The sequence below is a fragment of the Pipistrellus hanaki genome (genome assembly GCF_964339955.1).
Source record: "Pipistrellus hanaki genome assembly, chromosome: 14".
In the NCBI taxonomy this organism is placed as follows: domain Eukaryota; kingdom Metazoa; phylum Chordata; class Mammalia; order Chiroptera; family Vespertilionidae; genus Pipistrellus; species Pipistrellus hanaki.
Genome location: NC_140516.1, coordinates 23657449 through 23679576, shown reverse-complemented (window position 1 = coordinate 23679576; position 22128 = coordinate 23657449). Strand labels below are relative to the sequence as shown.

The 22128-nt window shown below is 39.1% G+C and overlaps 1 protein-coding gene and 1 pseudogene across 3 annotated transcripts in view; one reads left to right on the top strand and one right to left on the bottom strand.

Annotated features, from left to right (window-relative positions):
- The window catches only part of ANK3 (ankyrin 3), a 555635-nt gene that overhangs the window by 483976 nt on the left and 49531 nt on the right, over positions 1–22128 (bottom strand). The window lies entirely within an intron of this gene.
- LOC311632649 (large ribosomal subunit protein eL15-like) lies at positions 16818–17348 on the top strand (annotated as a pseudogene). The gene has a single exon. The product of its transcript is annotated as a large ribosomal subunit protein eL15-like (transcript).

Below are 22128 nucleotides of genomic sequence, written 5' to 3'. Positions count from 1 at the left end.
AAGGGTTTGGGTCACATGACCTTTTGAGTTGAAAGTAGAGCCCTCAAGTGTAAACCCTAGCGTCCAGTCAGACTGAGAAAGAGACCAGGATAACGACTAGATGGTTTTCAAGACATCACATAAAAGTAAAAGCGGGGCCATCAGTTTGGATGAGGGAACTTAAAAAGTTAAAATGACAAGAGAATATCAGAACCTTGAGATATTCTCAAGGTGAAGGAATGAAGAAAGAAAAGTTTGAAAGCCATGAATGAGAAATAGTAAATGTTTCACTCATGCAGTCCAGGGCCTTAGGAGATAAAAAACAAGAGAGTTTCCCTAAGCCGGTTTGGCTCAGCAGATAGAGTGTTGGCCTATGGATTGAAGGGTCCCGGGTTTGATTCCAGTCAAGGGCACATGCCTGGGTTGCAGGCTCAAACCCCAGTGGGGGGCCTACAAGAGGCAGCGGTCAGTGATTCTCTCTCATCATTGATATTTCTCTCTCTCTCCCATTCCCTTCCTCTCTGAAATCAATAATATATATGCCCCACAAGAAAAGCTGAGGGGAAGATTGCTGGCGAGCTCCCACCTGACAAGGCTTCCAGAAAACAAACACAAGGAGTCCCAACATCTCCCACAACTTCAGAGGGGCGTGGTGATTGTCCCAGGCCATTGAGGCTGCTGTAACAGTCCTACAGACTGCATGGCCTGTGTACCACAACCACTGATCTCTCACAGGTCTGGAGGCTGGAAAGTAAAGGTCAATTTCAACAGCCGATTTGATGTCTGATGACAGTGTGTTCAAATGTCCTCACATGTGAAAGGAGCAAGGACCTCCCTGGGGTTTCTTTATAAGGGCATTAAACTTTTACAAGGAAACTAATCACCTCCCAAAAGTCTTACCTCCTAATAACATCACATTGGACATTAGGTTTTCAACATATGAATTTGGAGGGGATATAAAAATTCAGTCTATAATAGCAATTTTAAAAAATTAGGCAGATCACAAAGTTAAAATTATAAAAGCTGAAGTTCATTCTTTTTTAATCTCAAATATATAGAAAAATCCAATTTGCCCAATTTTTATCCTAACACTTTCTTTGCTTGTCTCTGTGACAAAATAATGATGTGTCACTCTATCATGGTAAAAACAATGTAGGCTATTTGTAGACATCTGACACAATATGCCTAACATTGCTAATATGTTAGAAATTTACAAATGATTGCTAAAGGGCTAGAAATATCTAAAATGGTTTTGAACAGTATTTTTAAAACCTTTCTTCAAACGGAGGGTTTGCCATTTTGCTGAAAATAGTTCCTCTGCTATTTTCTTGCTTTTGTAAAGCTGCACTGAGCAGTGAGTCACCAGGTGCTTTCCTTTATTTCTGAGTTCGGTTTCTAACACTGAAAAAAGATTCTTCCTCCTCTTCGTCTTCTCACATGTACCTGAGCTGCTATTGTTCAAGGTCATGATGGGGCCATGGTTAAAACAAAATCTGTTTATTTGGCAAGCAGCGTTGTAATATGGGAGTTTGCATGCACATCAAACATTTAAGGCAATTTAAAATTTTAGTATCCCCAGAGATCAAATTAAATGGCTGCTAAACCAAGTTTTTAGAGCAGCTCTCATTTCTATAATTTATTTGTATAAAGGATAGCAGGCATCATATTTAAAATATGTTGCAAATAACTAGGACATTAAAATATTCTGTTTGGTTTGTTTTCCAATATTGGACTCACAAACAAATACCATTCATATTTACTATCATCTCCAGCTAGCTAATATTGAAAAATACATAATGGCAGACTGTTGCCATGGTAACCCCTCTACAACTACACATTTTCTATGGCAACCCAGGCCCCATGGAATACTAATGAAAATCCATAGCAACAGAGTTAAAGAGGTTATGTCTGGAAACCAAAAAGCTCATGTTACATTTATTACAAACGCTGTGGATGCCTTCCTGTATTTTATAAACAATATCTGTGTTCAAGATATATTAGCTAGGAAATATGAAAGGCATATCTGAAATATTTGCTGGAACAAAACTAAAGCCTGTGGTATTTAAAGAATTCACACTAATGTACTATTACATGTGAAAGTATGCAGTAAAACACAGAATCACACCTTTATAAAAATGGGTATAATTTTCCCTGATGCAGAAGACTTACATGTCGAATGCAAAGTGAACCCTAGAAGTACCTAAGGAGCACTTTGCTTAGATCTCACTCTTTCCCTGGTTCTTATTCTTGCTCAAGGGTTCCAGCTGTAACCGTGATCACTTAACCTAGGAGAGCCTGGGGTTCTCCTTCCCAAAAGAATGCTCTAGTTAAGGGACCCTAAAGCTTCGATGATTTCTCTTCTAGCCTTTACCAGCATATGAAGGTGCACAAAACATTTCACCTGAGTGTCCGTTTCCTACCTGTCAAAGGGCATGATATCTGCCTCCTCCTCATTACTCATTTGCCACAAAATGCACTAGATATACAGCAGCATTTTGGGGGAGGGGGTAAATGTAACTTAGTGTCTTAGCTAAAGAAAAAAACTAAAATGTTCCTCTTTATATTTTTATTTGAAAACATAGGAGTTCACATAAAGATCTACATAAAAATCCATGCACATTACCAACTTCAGTGGTGCCTCACACAATGAACTTAATTCGTTCCAGGAGCAAGTTTGTTATGCGAAAAGTTCGTTATGTGAAACGCGTTTTCCCATAACAATACATGTTAAAAAAAATAATTCGTTCTGTAGCATAAAATATGCTAAGATGACATAATAAAAGATAAATTTTTTGTTATTATTTTTATTTAGATACATCTAAAAACATAATTTTTTTTAAAAAAAGCACATATTGAGTTTAACTTAAAAGGACGACTGCCGTGATACGTGCGTGATTTAATTCGTAATGAAGAACGATTGCCGCGATACGTACTTAAGTTAAGCGCAGTGACTAACGACTGCCTGCAGTGCCTGCGCGGAAGGATGCAATACATCAGCAGCGATCATGGAAGCTCGGGCAAAGCGGTCGTGGAAGCTCGGGCGACTTCGTTGTGTGAAACGAAGTTCGTTGTATGAATCATGAAATGAAGTTCGTTGTGTGCAGCGTTCGCTGTGCGAGGCGTTCTTTATGCGAGGCACCACTGTAGTTTGATATGCCATTATTAATTGAGCATCTACTATGCTGTCAGCTGCTGGTGTTAGTAAAGAACAAGACAGATAGATCCCTGCATTCACAAAACGTATGCTCTGGCAGAGAGGGGGGCAGGGGAGAGAGGGTGGGTGGGAGGTAATCAACCAGAGACTGTGTATGCATGTATGCATAACCCATGGACACAGACAGTGAGGGCCTGGGTTGTAGAAGACTTACATGGGGTTGGAGGTAGGGATGGGCTAGAGTTGGTTGATGGGGGGGAAGGGGACTTATGTAATACTTTCTACAATAAAGCTTTAAATAAATTTTTTTTAAAGAAAATAAATAAATAAAGGTGACTCAGAACTGTGAAGCGTCACAGAGGAAGTAATCAGAGCGCAGTGATTGGAAAGGATTTGTGAGAAGAGATGGGCTCGTTTGTATCAAGTTGTAGGTCAGCACTCCCAGAGGAAGGAAGAACTAAGAAGCGAGACTTCTAGGGTGAGAAAGAGCCAGCTATGGAAAGACAGGGACAGTCAAGTATAGGGAACAGCGATCATAAGGCCTCACAGTAGGAAAGTGGTTAATGTATTGGCAAAATAGCACAGAGGTTAGTGGGGCTAAAGAGTAGAGAATAAACAGATGTCTCTATCTCTCTATCCCTCTCCCTTTCTCTCTCTCTCTCTCTAAAAATCAATAAAAACATATTTTAAACAAGAGAACACAGGATTTGTATATGACAGCAGAAATGGACAGATACAAGATACATTTTGAAGAAGGAGAACACAGGAGCCTGGCCAGTGTGACTCAGTGATTGAGCATTGACCTAGGAACCAAGAGGTCACAGTTTGATTCTTGGCCAGGCCACATGCCTGGGTTGCAGGCTCGAACCCCAGTAGGGTGTGTGCAGGAGGCAACTGATGCATGATGTTTCTCTCTCACTGGTGTTATTATCCCTCTATCTCTCTCCCTTTCTCTCTCTCTAAAAGTCAATAAAAATATATTTTAAACAAGAGAGCACAAGATTTGCTGATGGATTTAATATAGGATATAAGGATGAGAAGAAATCGATTAAGACTCCTAAATTTCTGATACAAACAACTAGGTAACAGATGATAAATTCCATCATCTACTATACAACATTTAAGGGGATGGAAAAGTTTAGGGTGGTGGAAAGTGGTAGACAGGAGTAAGGGCTCTATTTTTGTACTGATTTGCTCATTGAACAGTTTACCCATCCACAGTCAGAGATTTCCTTATAAATACTTAAGATGATTTCATTAATTGGTGCCCATTAATACAAAACTTACAAAACCCCAAACATAAGCTCTTCTTTCAAAACATACATCAAAATTATATGCAAAAAATTATAAAATCATTATAAATATTATATATCTAATATATATATTTATATATATGTATATATATATATATATATATATATATATTAATTATAAAGTAGATTTAGGTTCTGGGCAATTTGGCTCAGTGAATAGAGCATCAGCCTGTGGACTGAAGGGTCCTGGGTTCAATTCTGATCAAGGGCACATGCCCGGGTTGTGGGCTGGATCCTTAGTAGGGGGCATACAAGGTAGCAGCCAATCATTGTTTCTCTCATCATTGATGTTTATAGATAGCTCTCTCTCCCTCTAGCTTCTTCTCTGAAATCAATTTTAAAAAAATTTTGTAAGTGGACTTAGGCTAATCATACCTGTATGATATTGAAAGAAAACATAGGAAAGAATATATCTAAATAAATACACGTTGAAGTAACTATCTTTCCTGTGATAAAAACTAACACAGATTCACTGCAGAATTTTTGGAAAATATAGAAAAGTTCAGAGAAAATTACAACTACCTCTAAGTCTACCATCCAGAGGTAAATCCTATTAATGCTTTGGGGACTATAAGTCTAATTTTTTTAATCTTTTGGTGTTGAATGAGTTTTTGATAAAGCTATTGAAATTAATATATACACTTCAAAACTGTTTAAATTAATGGGGTAATACACATACATTCCTGGATATCATCAAGTGCTTCTGAGCCTAGTTTTGGCCATGAACCTAATTGCAAACATGATGATGGAACAGTCCTTGGGGAGGGTTGGGCCAGTCTTCAGGCTTCCCCACAGCCAGATCCCCGCCACCAACCGCCACCTTTAAACTCTGTATCTACAAGATTAGATGTTCAACTCAAATAAGGCGAGCTTCCTTTTTTTAAAACACCATTTAAACTTAATTTATATTTCTTTATATTCATACACTGCATATTCATTTAGATGAAAGCCAAATTGTTCTTATAACCAGTAAGATAGTAACCCTTCAATTTATTTCAATCTCTTCTAATTTGTTTGTAAGATGATGTTTACATCTAGTATTTAAAATTCTATATTACAATTCAATAGAGTTCAAAACATTTGATTTTTAAAAACTTCTACTGTTAACAAAAGGAAAAGATAATAAAAAGCTTAGAAAAAGGATAATGTTTAAGACAGTATATTTTCATTAAAGGATACATAATGTTGCTGTGATAGTTAAATTTTATTATGTAAAATTAAGCTATGGGAATTTTATTTTGAGATTATAATCTTTGTTACTTATTTCAAGACAAATCATCTAGTCTATTAAAAGGGGGGAAAACAACTAAAGGGGGGTAATATGTCATGATAAAAAATAGTGTATATAGATTCAACACTAAGATCAATTTAATAAATTCAAATAAAAATTATATTTAGAAGTTTAATATTATTCACATTAGGTTTATCAACAAAAAAATCAAATGAGATTTCTACCTAGATTAAATCCAGTTTTAACAGGTATGCAAAAGAATGCAGTCATAATAACATCATTTTGAAATAATCACTAATATGACTAGTGAAAGAACCAAATACAGCAAAGCTTAAGCTATTTGATTTCATGCAATAACTGCACATGAAATAAATGCTGATAATATATTCTCCCAAACAGAAGAAAAAATAAATAAAAGGACATCACAAACACTGGAAAGTACTTTTAAGTTCTATCCTATGGCTAGGAATAATTTATTTTCTAAAGATAGATTGCTGGAGGGTTTTTTTTTGTTTGTTTGTTTTGGGGGGGGTATTTTTTGTTGTGTATGTGTATCTTTTTGCAAATACAATGGATCACATAATGTGTTAAAAATAAAAAATTTATTAATGCAAAGGAAATACTAGTGACTAGAGAATTTCAAAGCATGTAAACTTATGAAATAGGCATAAACTTTTAAGCAAGTCAAAACAAAAGTACAGATCTGAGTACAACCCAAACTTGGTCATAATCTATTGCTTTAAATTTTGGCTGGCCAATCCAATGAACTGGAACAAGGAAAAAGTAACTAAGCTAGGACGGTGAGAGGCAATGATCTTCTAGCTCTGTGCTTTTCTGAAGAACTGTAGGTGATATTTATAAACATACAATCCCATAATAAAAGGCTAATATGCAAATTGTCCCTATGGGCGGGCATTCAACTGACTGAGAGTTAGACATGCACTGACCACCAGGGGGCAGTGCAGAACATGGTGAGCGTTTGGTGAAACAGCACTGACAGCAGGAGGCAGTGGAGGCACTGCTAGGCCCAATGGACCCCTGAGGAGAATGGGACTGTGGCAGGATGGCAGGTGGTGCCAGGCCAAGGGGAGTGCAAAGGGAGGCCCGGGCCAGCATCCAGGGGAAGGGAAGCCCTGGCCGGCGGTGGCAAAAGGCAGCCAAGGGAAAGGAGGTCCCAGCCGGCAGCCAGCAGCCGCTAGGGACCCTACCGTGCATGAATTTTGGGCACTGGGCCGATAGTGTGGTATAAAAACTCATTGGCAGACCAATATCCTAAAAAGTCCATATCACCTGAAGCACACAGATATGATACTACCTTTTTCTAACTTTCAAGTATTCATTTTCTCTTGAGTTGGATCACCCATGTTTTTCACTGATGGTTGGCTATTTTTTTTTTTTTGCCTAACAAATGTTGCCAATGCTTACTGCCTGGGGGTCAGATACAAAGGAGGACATAATTCAACATAAAATAAGCAAAAAAATAGAACATGAGTCTCATGGAACTTGAATACACTCTAGTGCTCCAATCTAAATAAGAGATGTGTATCTGTCTGTATCAAGTTCAATTATAACTACGTTAATGAGGAGTGGTTATCTGTAATTTATTCACTCATTTTGTATACCGAGCTATAATTCTTAACAACTAAAGAATCTTTGAAATTACTTTGGCTGTTTTTGTTTGGGATTTTTTTTGTTGTTGTTGTTGTTGGGTTAAAATTTCTAAAAGTACATAATTCAACAACAACAAAAAGAAAAATAGTACAGGATTTTCAAGTATTCCAAATTTCTTCAAAAAAAAAAACAAAAACAAAAAAAACACCAAAAACCCACACAATTTTAATTCATGATTTACAGCCTGAGTAGAAAAATCAACCAGCAACAAATGTGATCATTTGAATATTAACTAAGTCTTATAATTTGGGGAGCTCAGGCTTTACTAAATAGAAACAGTTCAGGGCTCACACATGAAGCATGCGTATTCTCTTCACCTCTCCACTCTATTCCATGCATGCAGGTACAGTCTTGGTAGAAACACCTCTCATCATTCAAAATGGTGGCTGTGCCAATTCTGTTCACCCACCATAGAGGGTAGTCTTTCTGAGATGTCCTCAGATTCTACCATCTCCTGATTTTCCTGTAATTTTAATAAATTCCAGGAATTGGAGTCCCAGCACAAATCATATTAGAAACAGTCAATACAAAATCTGAGAGCAGCCCTAGCTGGTTTGGCTAAGTGGAGAGCGCATTGGCTTGCGGACTGAAGGGTCCCAGGTTCGATACTGGTCAAGGGCATGTACCTCAGTTGCAGGCTCGATTCCCAGCCCTGGTTGGGACATGTGTGAAGGCAACCAATCCGATGTGCATCTCTCACATCAATGTTTTTCTCTCTCTCTCTTCCATTCTCTCTAAAAATCAATGAAAAATATATCCTCAGATAAGGATTAACAACAACAATAACAAAAGAAAATGTGAGAGAAGCAAGCATATCAAATGAAAAACTATAGAATTAGAAAACCGAGAAGTATAACAATTAGAGCCACTCCTCTTTTTTTACAAATGTCACCTATATTACAAATATCACCTATTTTCCCCTTTTTCGCCCCTATTCTACCCAATGCCCAGCCCACCCCAGGCCTTCCCTACACATTGTCTGTGTCCATGAGTTGTGCATATACGCATTTATGTTCTTTGGTTAATCTCTTCCTTTCCCTTCTACCCCCTTCCTATTCACTCTTCTAGCATTTTACTCTTTGACCTTATTACAAAATGCTTATCCTCAACTATTTAATAAAAATTTCACCTTTATGTGTTCTTCTTAGGCAAAACTTGATCACCCTTTCAAAATTTATCATACTCTAGTGATGGGTTTATGGTCCCTCTCTATCACTCACCTATGAGCCCTTTGAGGAAAGGGGCTATGCTTTATTCTTCCATCCAATTGACCTCACACTGTAATTGAATTCAACATGTGTTCACACAAAGAATGAAATACAGAGTGTTGTTGAGGGTGTAGCAAAGTGAACACTCTCACACAAATATCAATGGGAAATTGGTACTACCTTTCCAGAAAGTATATTTGTAGGGTATTAATATTCTTAAATTTTTCAACCCAATAATTCCACGTCAACAAATATATAACTGAACATATAAGAATGTTTAACATAGCCTTCTTTGAAACAGTGGAAAACTTGAAACAAGTGTAATATCCCAAAAATGAAGAAGGAGTTAAATAAATTATGGATCATCCTTAGGATGGAATAGTAGGTCATTTTACTCAATAACCTGAGGGAAAATTTATGATAAAATATTAAATGAAATATTTTATCATAAAATTTCCCTCAATTCTGCTAGAGGAAACCAAAAAAATACCCTAATACACAATCATGTAAAAGAGTTACTTCAACTAACTTCTGTTTTGGTTCTCTGTATTTTTCTTTTGAGAAAAGTGTAATAAATATAAAATTACTTCCCTTTTCTGGGTTTTGCCTATGCCCAGCATGCTGGCACTGGATTATCAGGCCTGGCCAATCTCTTGAAATAAGCTCCCGGAGGAAATAAATCACCTCTATCGTGTACACAATGGCATTAAATGTAAGGAGAGCACAGTATCTTCCAAAAACCAATAAATAGACAAGGTAGACTCTTTTAAATGTTATTTCAACCTTTAAAATATATTTCTAGTCATCATTAAAATCCTTTCATGTTGTACAAAATAAGTTTTTTAAAATTTCCTTTATAGACCCATGATGATTTTTTCTCTCTAGATTATAGATATTTCTAAGTGAATATTAAATATGCTACTCAACAGAAGCCAGAGGGTTGGGAGTTATTCTTTGAACCAAAGGAAGCAATAATTATCTTTAAAAGTACCAAAGGTCTCCTATGGTGGTGGTGGCGGGGGTTGGCGGATGTAGCAGAGATTTGTGAGTGCAATAATCAGCACAGGGTTCTTATTCTTGGCAAATAATTTTCCTTGAGCCACACAGCAATCTTCTTCCCCCACTCCCTTCCTCTTCTATTAGATTAGAAAGTAGAAGGGATCATGTATCTTACAAAAAAAAAGTATCATTGTGAGTAATGCAGCAGGAAGGCACTCTATGCTATTACACCGACAACTTTGAAATCAGTAAGAAAGCTATCCAGGGAAGCTGATTTAGGGGGAAAGAGCTCTCAGATTCAGGCCTGGATTACTTCTGGTTTTAGGTGTTTTTTTAAAGTAATAATGATGAGTCATTGCTGCTTCTCCTTGGTGTTCAAATTGAGACATAAAACGTGGGTATATTTTTAGAAGTAATTGTGGTCTACAAGATTGATTCGGACTAAAATTGTATTTACTTCTAAAATGGTGGGGCTTTTATACAAATATCTTGATGCCTTTTTCATTTTATTTTAGAATACATCTGGGAATGTAGCCAGGATGCATAGAATTGTCATATATATTAAAGACAATTAAAATAGCCCTTTTTCTAAAGAGGTTTTCTTGATGCAATTTGAGAAATCTTTTATTATCTAATTTATACTGCCCACAGTTATGGACAATTACAAAAAATAAAAAATAATAAAATAAAAATTTTAAAATATTGATATTTAACACCCACCCCCAATAAAAGCTCACTGTACTACTTCTTAATAATACACCTGGTATTCTATAAAGTTCATTTTTGACATGAATAATTTTAAACAAGTTTCTAGTAACAACATTCTTACCAACCTTATGGGTGTAATAAGTTGATATGTAATCTACGACAATGAAAAGCTAAGCTTTAGAAATTAAAAGTGAAATGTCTCCCAAGTTCCTGGAGCATTTATTACATGCTTATCATGTTTATACTAGCCCAGTCTGTTCCAGGAACTCTGCTGAGGACCAGGATACAACAGAGAACCAGGTAACAACAGCTGGAAGTCTAGGAAGGAACACGTGACTATATAAAATTTCATGAACAGAGTTGTGCTAAAGGTGCTGAAATAAATGCCACATGAAATGAGAACTTGTCGCAGGAGGAAGGCCTGATGTGGACTGTGGGACGAGGGAAGGAGTTCTTGAGGAAAAGGCATTTAAACTCACACTAAGGGGGCCCCAAAGAGAGAACCTGCCAGAGAACAGGACTGCTTGGTGTCTGCAGGAGGTAGCAGAGGTTTCGGTGGAAACAGGCATGCTATTGCAGCTGGAGCACACCCAGCAAAGAGGAATGGCTAAGAATGAGCTGAAAAGATGGGTGGGGTGAGAATACACAATGAGGTGATAGGGTTTAAGCCTTTATTCTTAGAAGCAATAAAGAGCTTTGGGAGTGTTTCCACTTGGAGGAGTGAGATTGCTTTTGAAAGCTTTCTGAAGAAATGGGAAGGGATTGGAGGGAAGTTAGTCTGGACATAAGAGAATCAGTGGGAGGAGGCTGGGGGGTGCAGAGGCAAAGGCCTTGTGTCTTGGCCTCGGGTGGGAGCCATAGTGACAAGAGAGGTAGGTGGTTTGATTGAGGAACATGAAGGCAGGATGTCAGAGTTGACTGTGACCTCAGGAACCTCAACATTTAGCTCAGACAGAAGAGGAGGAGGAATTTAATGAACAGTGAGCAGTTGCTGCTGGAGGAGGAATGGCAAATCGGAAAGTGTAAGAGCAGGGGCCCCGATGGGAAGTAGTTGAGAGCCAGGGAGTGTGTCCCTCGGATGTAGCACTGTGGAGATCCCTGGCAGCCTTAGCAAGAGCAGCTTTGAAGACAGAATGAGGGCAAAAGCCAAACTGATGGCAGAGCCAATGGAGGCAAGAAGCATAGACAAGGACAAGGATACAGGAGACATGAGGGAAAAGCAGAGCATGAAAGGCTCACACACTGAAGTTTTCAATATCCAGTGACATGATGCAGCATGGTCACGGGGTGTATCTGTATGTGTGGCATGTATGTGAGTCTTTACACACTACATAGGATGTTGTAGGGTTGTATTTTTTATAGAAAGTATATGAGTAAAACTTTATAATCATTTTTGAGTTAACAGACTCCTGATCAGGTAGTTGCACAATTACATGCCTAACACTGTTGTGCTAAGCATTGTGGGAAGAGAAGATGTTATTCCTAGCCTCAGAATGCAACACATACCTGACACATATACCTAAAATAATGTCACACAGACCATAAGTGAAAGAATTTGCTTGCCCAGAACTCACTTAGAAGCTCTTTGCTTGTTGATTAAAATGTAGTTTTTCTAGCCCTGACCAGGTGGCTCAATTGGTTGGAGCATCATTTCATATTGCAAAGGGATGGGTGTTTGAGTCCTGGTCAGGGCACATACCTGGGTGGGTTCAATCCCCAGTCAGGGTACATACAGGAGATACAGGAGGCAATTGATTGATATTTCCTGAGTGTGTGTGTGTGTGTGTGTGTGTGTGTGTGTAAAGTCAATAAAAGCATAACATCTGGTGAGAATTTTCAAAAGTGTAGTTTTTCTAAATGAAGTATGAAGTCATTTTCCCTAAATAATGCCAAATTGCAGCTGCAATACGATTTTTACACATTTAAAGGATAACACCATGCTGCCATCTACTGGCTGTTCTCTGAATTTCTTAAACAATATTTTAGATTTATCACTAGACAATTCCATTGCCTAATAATTGGGACAGTAAAATATCAGATAAATGTCATGTAACAACATTTAAACATAATACAAACATGTATAGGTTACAAAAGAAGCTCAGTTTAATACATTTCCAAATTTATACTGTCCAAAAGCAGTTAAAAATTTAACAAAAAACACCCAGGTTCTGTTGGTTGTCTAGTGCCCCAAAAAGGTTTGTGGTTCAGTTCTCAGTCAGACACATACCTAGGCTGTGGGTGCATATATAAGGCAACTGATTAATGTTTCTCTCTCACATGGATGTTCTCTCTCTCTCTCTCTCTCTCTCTCTCTCTCTCTCTCTCTTTTCCTCTCTCCCTCCCTTCCTTTCTCCTCTCTCTCTAAAATCAGTGAACATATCCAGTGAGAATCAAAAACAACAAAACCCTGCTTGTCATCACAAGCTTACAGCAGTACTATGTGGATTCTGAAAGGGAGGAAAAAATATCTCTACTACTGTCATAATGATCAGTTGTACAAGGTAACAAATTATGGGACAAAAATATGACAAGCTCATTACATATCACAGATAAAGGAAACCCTTTCCCCGTTTCACTGGAAGCAGGTTTTAGAAATTTTATAAAAAGATAGAAATAGTTTGCCTTTGGGGAAGAGTTTCTTAAAGTTTTTGTTGGGAGGTACTTCTGCTCCTCCGCCACTCTACATATCCCTCCCATCGTTATTTCCAAGCTCAGCCTGACCCTGCTTTCCCCAGCCCGGGAGAACTTGCTAATCATACTGGCCCAGGGTAATCATAACCAACCAGGCAGGGGTGTGTGCACCTGAGCAAGGTATAAAGCCATGTTCCCACGTCTCTCTTGATGGTTCTGTGCATCGGAGAGTACAACGGGACTCAGCATTCTTCTTGAAAAATGGATATTCCTGGTTAACTTTCTGTACCAAACTGCCAGCTAACCCTGCTGGTTTCAAGGCAGAGATTCAAGCTAGTCCAACACAGTCTCCCAGTTATTAAGAGATGGATCCTTGCTTCTCAGATTGTCAACTCTCTGACACAGGCTATCCCAGGAACTCTACGGGGAAGAAGAGCACAGAGCAAGCCAGAATTGGGGCATGGGTGAGCCCTGCCATCAAAATACCATCCAAAACAGCACCAACCCCAAGATGTAGATTATGAAGTACAGAGTTACAGCTATACAAGAGAAGTGAATTCTAGAAATCCAATGTACAACATACTGCCTCTATTTAACAATAAATTATTTGCAGTTAAACTCTTGTGAATAGGCTAGGCCTCATGTTAAATGCTCTTACCACAAACAACAGCAATAACAGAGGACACACAAAAAGCTTTTGGAGGTGATGGACATATTTATTCTCTGAATTGTGGTGATGGTAACACGAGAGTAGACCTATATGCAAAATTTGAAGAAGAAAAAAAAAGGCTGAATTATTCCTAGTACCAAATCTTAGCTCTCTATGTGACTGGTAAATACACTATATATTTATATACACACACTCATAACTGTCATTACTTCATAACATAGGCTTTAGTTCACTGATTAATACACATAAATAAAGTGTACTGACAATCTCCTCAAACAAATTGTAATTAAAATATACACCTCAACTAATTAATTCCCTCCATATGTATCCATCTGTGCTTTCTAACCCAAAACATAAACGCGAGCCCCAAGAAGAGAGGGGCCTGTTTTGTTTCTACATTATCCTGAGCCCCTAGAACAGTATCTGGCATACAGCTAGTGCTCAAAATAATATTTGTTAAATGAATGAACATATTTAGAATACATCCCACTACGAAACCAGCCCTTCAGGTAAAGCATTGTAGGACTTTCCTCCGTGTTTTATTCATTTGGTCACTCAGGTATTTACAGAACACCTGTGTAGGACAACGTGAGATATGCAAATAAGCCTGACATAAGGTCCTTGAAACCTCTTGAAGGACACTGTAGATGTAAGAGTCTGTGGTACTGCCAAGCCTTCCTGTCCCCCTCCTTTTTCCAGCAACTCCCCCCAGAAGGTCACCCCAAAATAAATGAGCAACCCAAAAATAATGTGTTTGCTTTGCAAATAACACACATGCTCCTCGTTCCAACTCAGATTGCTGCCATTGAGCCCTTCCTACATTTATATTCTTAGCCACTGGGAAGTTTAAAATTCTGACTCAAGAAATTACTGGGCTACTGATTTCCCTGGAAGGGGCCCCAGGAGAAGCAGAGACAGAGTCCACTCGAATGGCTCCCAGGTTGAACCTACTGGTCCCTGAGCTCCTTGTCTCTTGCTTCAAACCACACAGATCTACCTTCCCCTGTGTCACAGGGCTCAGCTGAAAGGGGATAACAGGAAGCTGCCAAGTGATGAGCTTATGATTCCTGTTTGGTAACATGAAGGGAAGTGCAGGTGGTGACAGTGGTCCAGGGCTGGAGAGAAACCCCTAGGGCTTTAACCCTGGGTGACCTGACTTTAGCAAGGGGACCAAACCTTCCAGTGTCCTTTCTCCCAGTATGGGTCTGATATTATCAGCAGTTATTCTTACTTCACAAGGTGTTAAACTGATCAAATGGGACCTATCGGTAAAAACACCTTGAAGTAGTAAAAATACTATTGAACGCAAATTCTTTTAATTCTTTCAACTTAAGTACGTGGTACATGAACCCACTCATCCTTTGGAGAGGGCTTTTGAATTTACAAAGAGCCTTCACAAATTATATCTTATTTATCTTTGCAACAGTAAGCAGTGAGGTAGCTGGAGCAGGCAAACACTACAATTTAAAATAAGGAAATGAAAAGACATTGAGTGGCCTACTTAAAACCAAATGTATCTTGGGTCATCTGCCTTTGAACGTAGTACTCTCCCCCAGTGTACCCTGCCTGGCTTATGAGGTCAAACAAACCGCACTGCTAGGAACAGAAGTGCAGACTAACGCTCACACACTCAGCTTCCCATGGCACCATCAGGGAGGAGGGCAGCCATAAGAAGGAAGCAGCACAAACCCTGACAGGAACTCAGCCTAAAATCCAATCCAGCGCTTCCAAGGATTTTGGACCTAGATGTTTGGGATTAATAAATGAGAAGAATTTCATGTTGACTTTCTTATACTAATCCTGGCAAGTTAGGACGAAGTACAAAAGAGGTTTTATTATGGCATGATTTTATAATTGAACCTGAAAGGACAGTTGTCATCACCTTTTGTGAGACAAGGAGCCTACAACTGTGAAACAATGACCTTGTGTTAAATCTAAGATACAACCTAAGATATCCAGGTAAAGGTATATATGTGCGTACATATTTAACAGAGAGCATTCCAGAAGGAAACATTCAACCAAATGAGCTGAGAATCGGTCACCTTGATATACCAGATGGTCCTGGTGTAAGCTTGTTTCATGCAAACTTAGCCATTTAAAGTCTCAAAACACAGGGAGAAACCAGAATTAGCTTAAAAGTAACCCCTGCAGGCCAAATGGTTAGTAGCTTGCTCAGGAATTCAGACAGACCTAAAATCTACAAAATCATTAACAACAGGATCCATTTGAAAATCTAAAACTCAAAATTCCAACAGTGACCTCCATAAATAAGGTAGCTATAAATATTTTCAAGTGGCGTTGCAGAGATATTTGCTTCATGCCACATATATGATAATGTTCAAGAAGTTAAAATATTTTCCAAGTCCACAAATGCCAAATGCTGATGAGCAGAATATAAGAGAACTGAGTATGAGAAATTTAAATTACTTTTATATCCAACTAGAAGCCCGATACACAAAGATTGGTGCAAAAATGGGCATTCCTTTCCCTGTCTGCCAGCATCACCTTTCCACTCTGGCCCCAGAACCGCCTTCCCACCTTCCCATGCTGCCTAGAGGCCCTAAGTGGCTGGGGTGGTGCAGACCGCCCCCGGCAGCTCGGCGCCTGCATATGCAAATTAACCTCCCATCTTTGTTGGGATAATTTGCATACTCACTCCTGATTGGCTGGTGGGCATCATGAAAGCATAGTCAATTTGCATCTTTCTCTTTTATTAGTGTAGATATGCAATTCACTTAAAAAATAATAAGCTTTAAGACAATCATAGTGATACAGTTGTAATTAGCTGGTTATTAATAGCAGGAAAGGTGCAAAAGCGAGACCAAACATTATAAGCATGGCCCATCTGGGCAGCTTCACCAGGAAGTTGCAACTTTACATTCTCCAGGGAACCACCGGTCCATTTCCTGCAGATTACTTGGGGAAGAAGGGACTGGACAACGGGAAAGATGGGCACGTGGGCGGGAATTCTGGGGGATGTAGGGAAGATGTTTGCTGCCAGTCAAACCTGGGAACAGAGATCACTGACTAGAGGAGATGGAGTCAGTGGCTGGAGGGAGGGGGCAATAGAGTTATTATTTACTGGGTGGAGTTTCTGTTTTGCAATATGAAGAGAGTTCTGAACATGAATGTTGAAAATATTTGTACAAGAATGTAAAACTACTTATTGTCTTGGAACTACACACAACAGTTAAGATGAGGTGGGAGAAAGGCTCTTTCTTTCCGTCTGGCCACAAACATCAGGTAAGCCAAGATGGGCACTTACAAATACATCCAGGAGCTATGGAGGAAGAAGCAGTCAGATGTAATGCACTTCCTTCTAGGACCATGCTGCTGGCAGTACCGCCAGCTGTCTATGCTCCACATCTGCCCTGACAAAGCGGGCAGGTTGGGGTACTAGGCCAAGCAAGGCTATGTCATATATCAGATTCGTGTGCACCGTGAGTGCAACCTACAGCAAGCCTGTCCATCATGGGGTTAACCACTAAAGTTTGCCTGAAGTCTTGAATCTGTTGCTGAGGAGCGTTCTGGATGCCATTGTGGGGCTCTAAGAGTCCTGAATTCTTACTTGGTTGGTGAAGATTCCACATACAAATTCTTTGAGGTTATCTTCATTGATCCATTCCCTAAGGCTATCAGAAGAAATCCTGACACCCAATGGTGTCACAAGCACAGGGAGATGCAGGCCCTTGGGAAGGGCCACAAGTCCCACCACACTATTGGTGGTTCTCAGTGTGCAGCTTTGAGAAGGTGCAATACTCTCCAGCTCCAGCGTTACTGCTAATATAAGCAACATTGGTAAAATTCTTACCTAATACATAATTTAGGACAATCATGTCTTGCTTAAAAGTATTTTTTGATTTGTTAAAACTAGTCTGCAGATCTTTTCATGCATGCATTGTCACATTATGAAAGTTAAAGTGCAATAATGTTTGAAGACTATAAAAAAATAGTTAAGATGATAAAATTTAAGATATGTGTATTTCATCACATTTTTTTTTTCATGCACCAAAAGGTCACTTATTATTAATTTGGAAAACCTATGAGAGGAAAAAAAAGAAATGTGCATGTATAACCTATTTAAAAATTACACTGGAAAAAAGGTAGGGTCTCTTCAAGATTATCCCTATAATTCTATCGCTTACATCCACTTCATTCTGTTGTGATTTCTTGAGGAGAAGGGTCAGATTCCCTTCAGACTTAAAAATGTACATAGCCCACAGACATAAGATATAACCCAAGAATATCCAGGTGGAGATATCCTTATCTGAGGCAATTTAGTTAATAGCTGGGTAATTTTGAATGACTATAATGTTCAGAAGCTATCATTTTGGAGTTCCTACCAATTTAGATAAAATACAGTACGCCATGTCAAACTTATATCTCAGATAAACAACGAATAAATTTTTAATGAAAATATGTCCTAAATATCACCTGGGACATAATTATACTAAAAATCAAACACAAACAAATAAGCAAAAAGTATTATGTAACTGAATTTAACTGGGCAATCTGTTTTCTTATTTGCTAAATCTGGCAAACCTCCCCCAATTTCTCCTCAATTTTATAAAAATTTGCATGAAGAAAAAATTAAATCATCTATGCTTCTCATGAAAGTGATAGATGTGCTCTTAACACAAGAGTTACAATCAGGAAGTCAAAGGCAGGAAGGTGAGAGTGCAATAACACTACTCACACTGAGATGCAGAGATATAAAATGCCATATTACTTTATCAATAAAACAAGTTTGCTTTTGCATGTTTTTTAAGAATTCATATTCTTCACATATGCTACTAGCTGTCTAAATTTCTGGGTATAAAAATCAAACTTTTTAAAATATACTTTTGCCTATTTAGTTTTCCTTTGATAAGTTATTAAGATCTTTCAAGACCTCATGTAATTACCTATGTACTTTGAAGATGCTGTTAGGATATGAATCCCTCGTCTCTTCCCAACCAAAAAAAAAAAAAAAAAGCCAAAAAACACTGCAACACCATTTGTCACATGTCCCTGCAGAACTGGAGTGGGGTTCAGATCTGGTCACAGCCATGGAAATAGGACACACATCCTATTGGGCGGTTTCTATACATTTATGGGTGAGAGGAAGAGGAGGACCACCCCAGCAAGGATGAGCCAGATGTCAGAGAGAAAAAGGAATTCCATTTCCTACTCAGAGGATGTAGAAAAGTCCCCTCCTGAGCATTTATAGAAAACAGGAATGTTCTTAACCACAAATTTAAAATAAATGTTACAGATACTGTTGAATTCAATAACACATTAGCATGCTCAAAGCAAATATTTGCTACATAAAATGAGTCTTACCATTTTTTGAATTAAAAAAAAAAAAAAAAACACAAAGCAGTAATATGAAGAAAAAAAATCATAAAAATTAAAGCCCTCAATCTATAAAGACACCTCAAAGTCTTAGATACAGGAAAGTGGACCATCTTCTGGAAACACCCTTTATGTATATTTTTATGCTTTACAACCCTGCCATTTTTCTGTTTCCCATTACAATCTAATGTCTTACTCAAGCTGCCTCTATTTCTTCCACTCTAGTTCCCATTCCCAGCATGACTCCCTCCCTTTCTTTCCCCTCCCCTCCTTTCCAGTGAGTGCATGGGTAGACGGACATCTCCAAGGCCTCAGAGAGTGAGTGGAAACCTATAGATTTGTACTGCTTCGTAAGATAGTCAAACATAGACCCAGTGTTATCCCCATTAATTTGTATTTTTTTTCTTCTAATCTGGAATGGCCCTGAACCTCTCTCCTTCCTGGCAGGGGAGTGCTCCACGGTATTAAGCTTGTGACAGAATCACCTAGAGGGCTTGCTAAGGGGCAGACTGCTGGGAACTGCCTGACAGTCTGAATACAATAGGTTTGGGTTAGTGAATGAAACTGCATTTCTAATGATTCTTAGGTGGCCCAGGGATCACACTTTGAAGACCCCTGCATTAGGGATTGTGTGCAGTCCTGCTCCATGGCCTGTAACAAAACCCTCCTTCACTTTGTGAAAAGAGGAAGGAAGCTCAGGGAACATAAATTCTCACTCTCCTTTCCAGCACCATGGACTGTCCCCAGAAGCCAGGAATAACTCATCAGATGAAGGGTTTAACTTCAAGTCTGGCCTGCCTCCTCTCCCAATTACTCATAACAAAATTAAGATTCTGAGTAGACAAGGTGTCCCCGAAATGAAAGAACTACTTAGGAAGTAACTATTCATAGGCCTGGGGACCACTGCAGTGTGGCATTGATTATAGTACTTAAGGGACACAGCAGCCCACAGAGGAAAACCAACTCACAGATATAAATAAGTACCAGCTTCACAACATAAAAAGCTGGCGGACTGTTTTGACATCATTGGCATCAGGGGGTGGGCACTTCTGGCTTCCAGGTGCCAGACATTGTTTAATTACAGGGATATTATTACTCACTCCTGCTTCAGAGAAGGAATGTGAGGAGAACATGCAGGACCTTCTGCTGTAAAACACGGTTTCAATGCAGAAGCACATCAGCCAGGCTCAGCTTGTTGCCATCAGGAAAGTTTTGCCCAAGATTCTTTAAAAACTCTTTAAGCACAAGAAATCATCTTGCTGTATCTTCAGGGGGAAGGGAGGGTCAACAATTTTTTTGCTTATGATTTCCTGGTTTCAAGGAGCCTAACTGATCAGATTTGTGTTGCTGCCACATGCATGTCAAACAGGCTTTTCTCCTTCCAGGTTGTACTTGTGAGCTTCGAGCAGAGAACACTTTTCTGGAACGGTTTCCTCATGATCATGTCCACTCCTGACGATTGTTGGCACAAAGGGTGAATGTTCAATAAGCTGACAAACTGTTCTTTTGTCCCCAAAGCTATCCTGTAGCCACAAGCTAGCAGGCAGCAGCTTAAACTCATTGTATGGGCTCCATCCTACCTCCTCCAATTATCCTCTGAGGATTTTGGGTTTCCTGAGGTATGCTTCATTTTTCAGAGGCTTGCAGCCTACATACAGCAGGTGGATGCTATTGGTCCCCTCTCCACTCCTGCATCTATCCCCACCACTCCACTGAAACATTTGTATGAAGAGCACAGTGACCTCCAGATTTCCAGGTCTATTGGATATCTTCCTGGCTGTCTTTTGTTCAGCCTCTCAGCAACCTTACACAATTAGAGCATGTCATCCTGAAGCCCTGCCTTTCCAGGTTTCCAAAATAGGGCACCCCTTGGTTTTCCTTGGCCTCCCCGCACTTTCTTCTGTTGACATCTCCTTCCCTATAAAATTCTAAATGTTAGCGCTCCTTTGAGCCCCCTTCCTTTCTGAACCTTCCCTGGGGGATGGTAAACATCCCTAAAATTACAAACCCAATGGATAGACTCTAACCTCCTCTCTGAACTCCTGAAATTAATTATATATATATATATATATATATATATATATATATATACACACACACATATATATATATATATATATTGAACTGCCTACTAAAACCTCCCATAGATATCGCAACCCTGACATACTTAAAACTAACCTCCTAATTTTCCCTACAAACTCATTCTCTTCCTCATCTCCATAAATTGCACCATCATCCTCAGAGTTACTCAACTAGAAAACCTGGAGTTCATTCTTGAATCCTCCTCTTCCTTCACACCTCCCTTGTTATCAAGACCTGTAGATCTGAACTCTACACTCTAGCCTAGATCTATCCACTCTACCACTACTGCTGCCCACCTAGTCCTTGAACTCCTCAACAAACTCCTTACTGGCCTCCCTGCTTCCACTGTTTCTCTCTCATAAACAATTTTCCACCAGGGCTAGAGTATTCTCTTTTTCAAAATGTTCTTTATTGATTAAAGTATTGCATATGTGTAGTTATCCCTCTCTTACCCCCTACCCTCCCACTCATGCCCTCACCACTACCACACACTACCTCTCTGGTGTCTGTGTCCATTGGTTATGCTTATATGCATGCATATTAGTCTTTGGTTGATCTTACCCCCACCCTCCCCTACCTTCCCTCTGAGGTTTAACAGTCTGATAGATGCTTCTCGGTCTCTGGATCTGTTTTTGTTCATCAGTTTATGTTGTTCATTATATTCCACAAATGAATGAGATCATGCGATATTTATCTTTCTCTGACTGACTTATTTCATTTAGCATAATGCTCTCCAGGTCCATCCATACTGTTGCAAATGGTAGAAGTTCCTTCCTTTTTACAGCAGCATAGTATTCCATTGTGTAGATGTATCACAGTTTTTTAATCCACTCATCTGATGATGGGCACTTAGGCTATTTCCAAATCTTAGCTATTGTAAGTTGTGCTGCTATGAATATAGGAGTGCATATATCCTTTTTGACTGGTGATTCTAGTTTCTTAGGATATATTGATATTTCTAAAAGTGGGATAACTGGGTCAAATGGGAGTTCCATTTTTAGTTTTTTGAGGAAACTCCATACTGTTCTCCACAGTGGCTGCACTGTGTCTGCATTCCCACCAGCATTTGTCATTTGTTGATGACAGTCATTCTGACAGTTGTGAGATGGTACCGCATTATCATTTTGATTTGCATCTCTCAGATAATT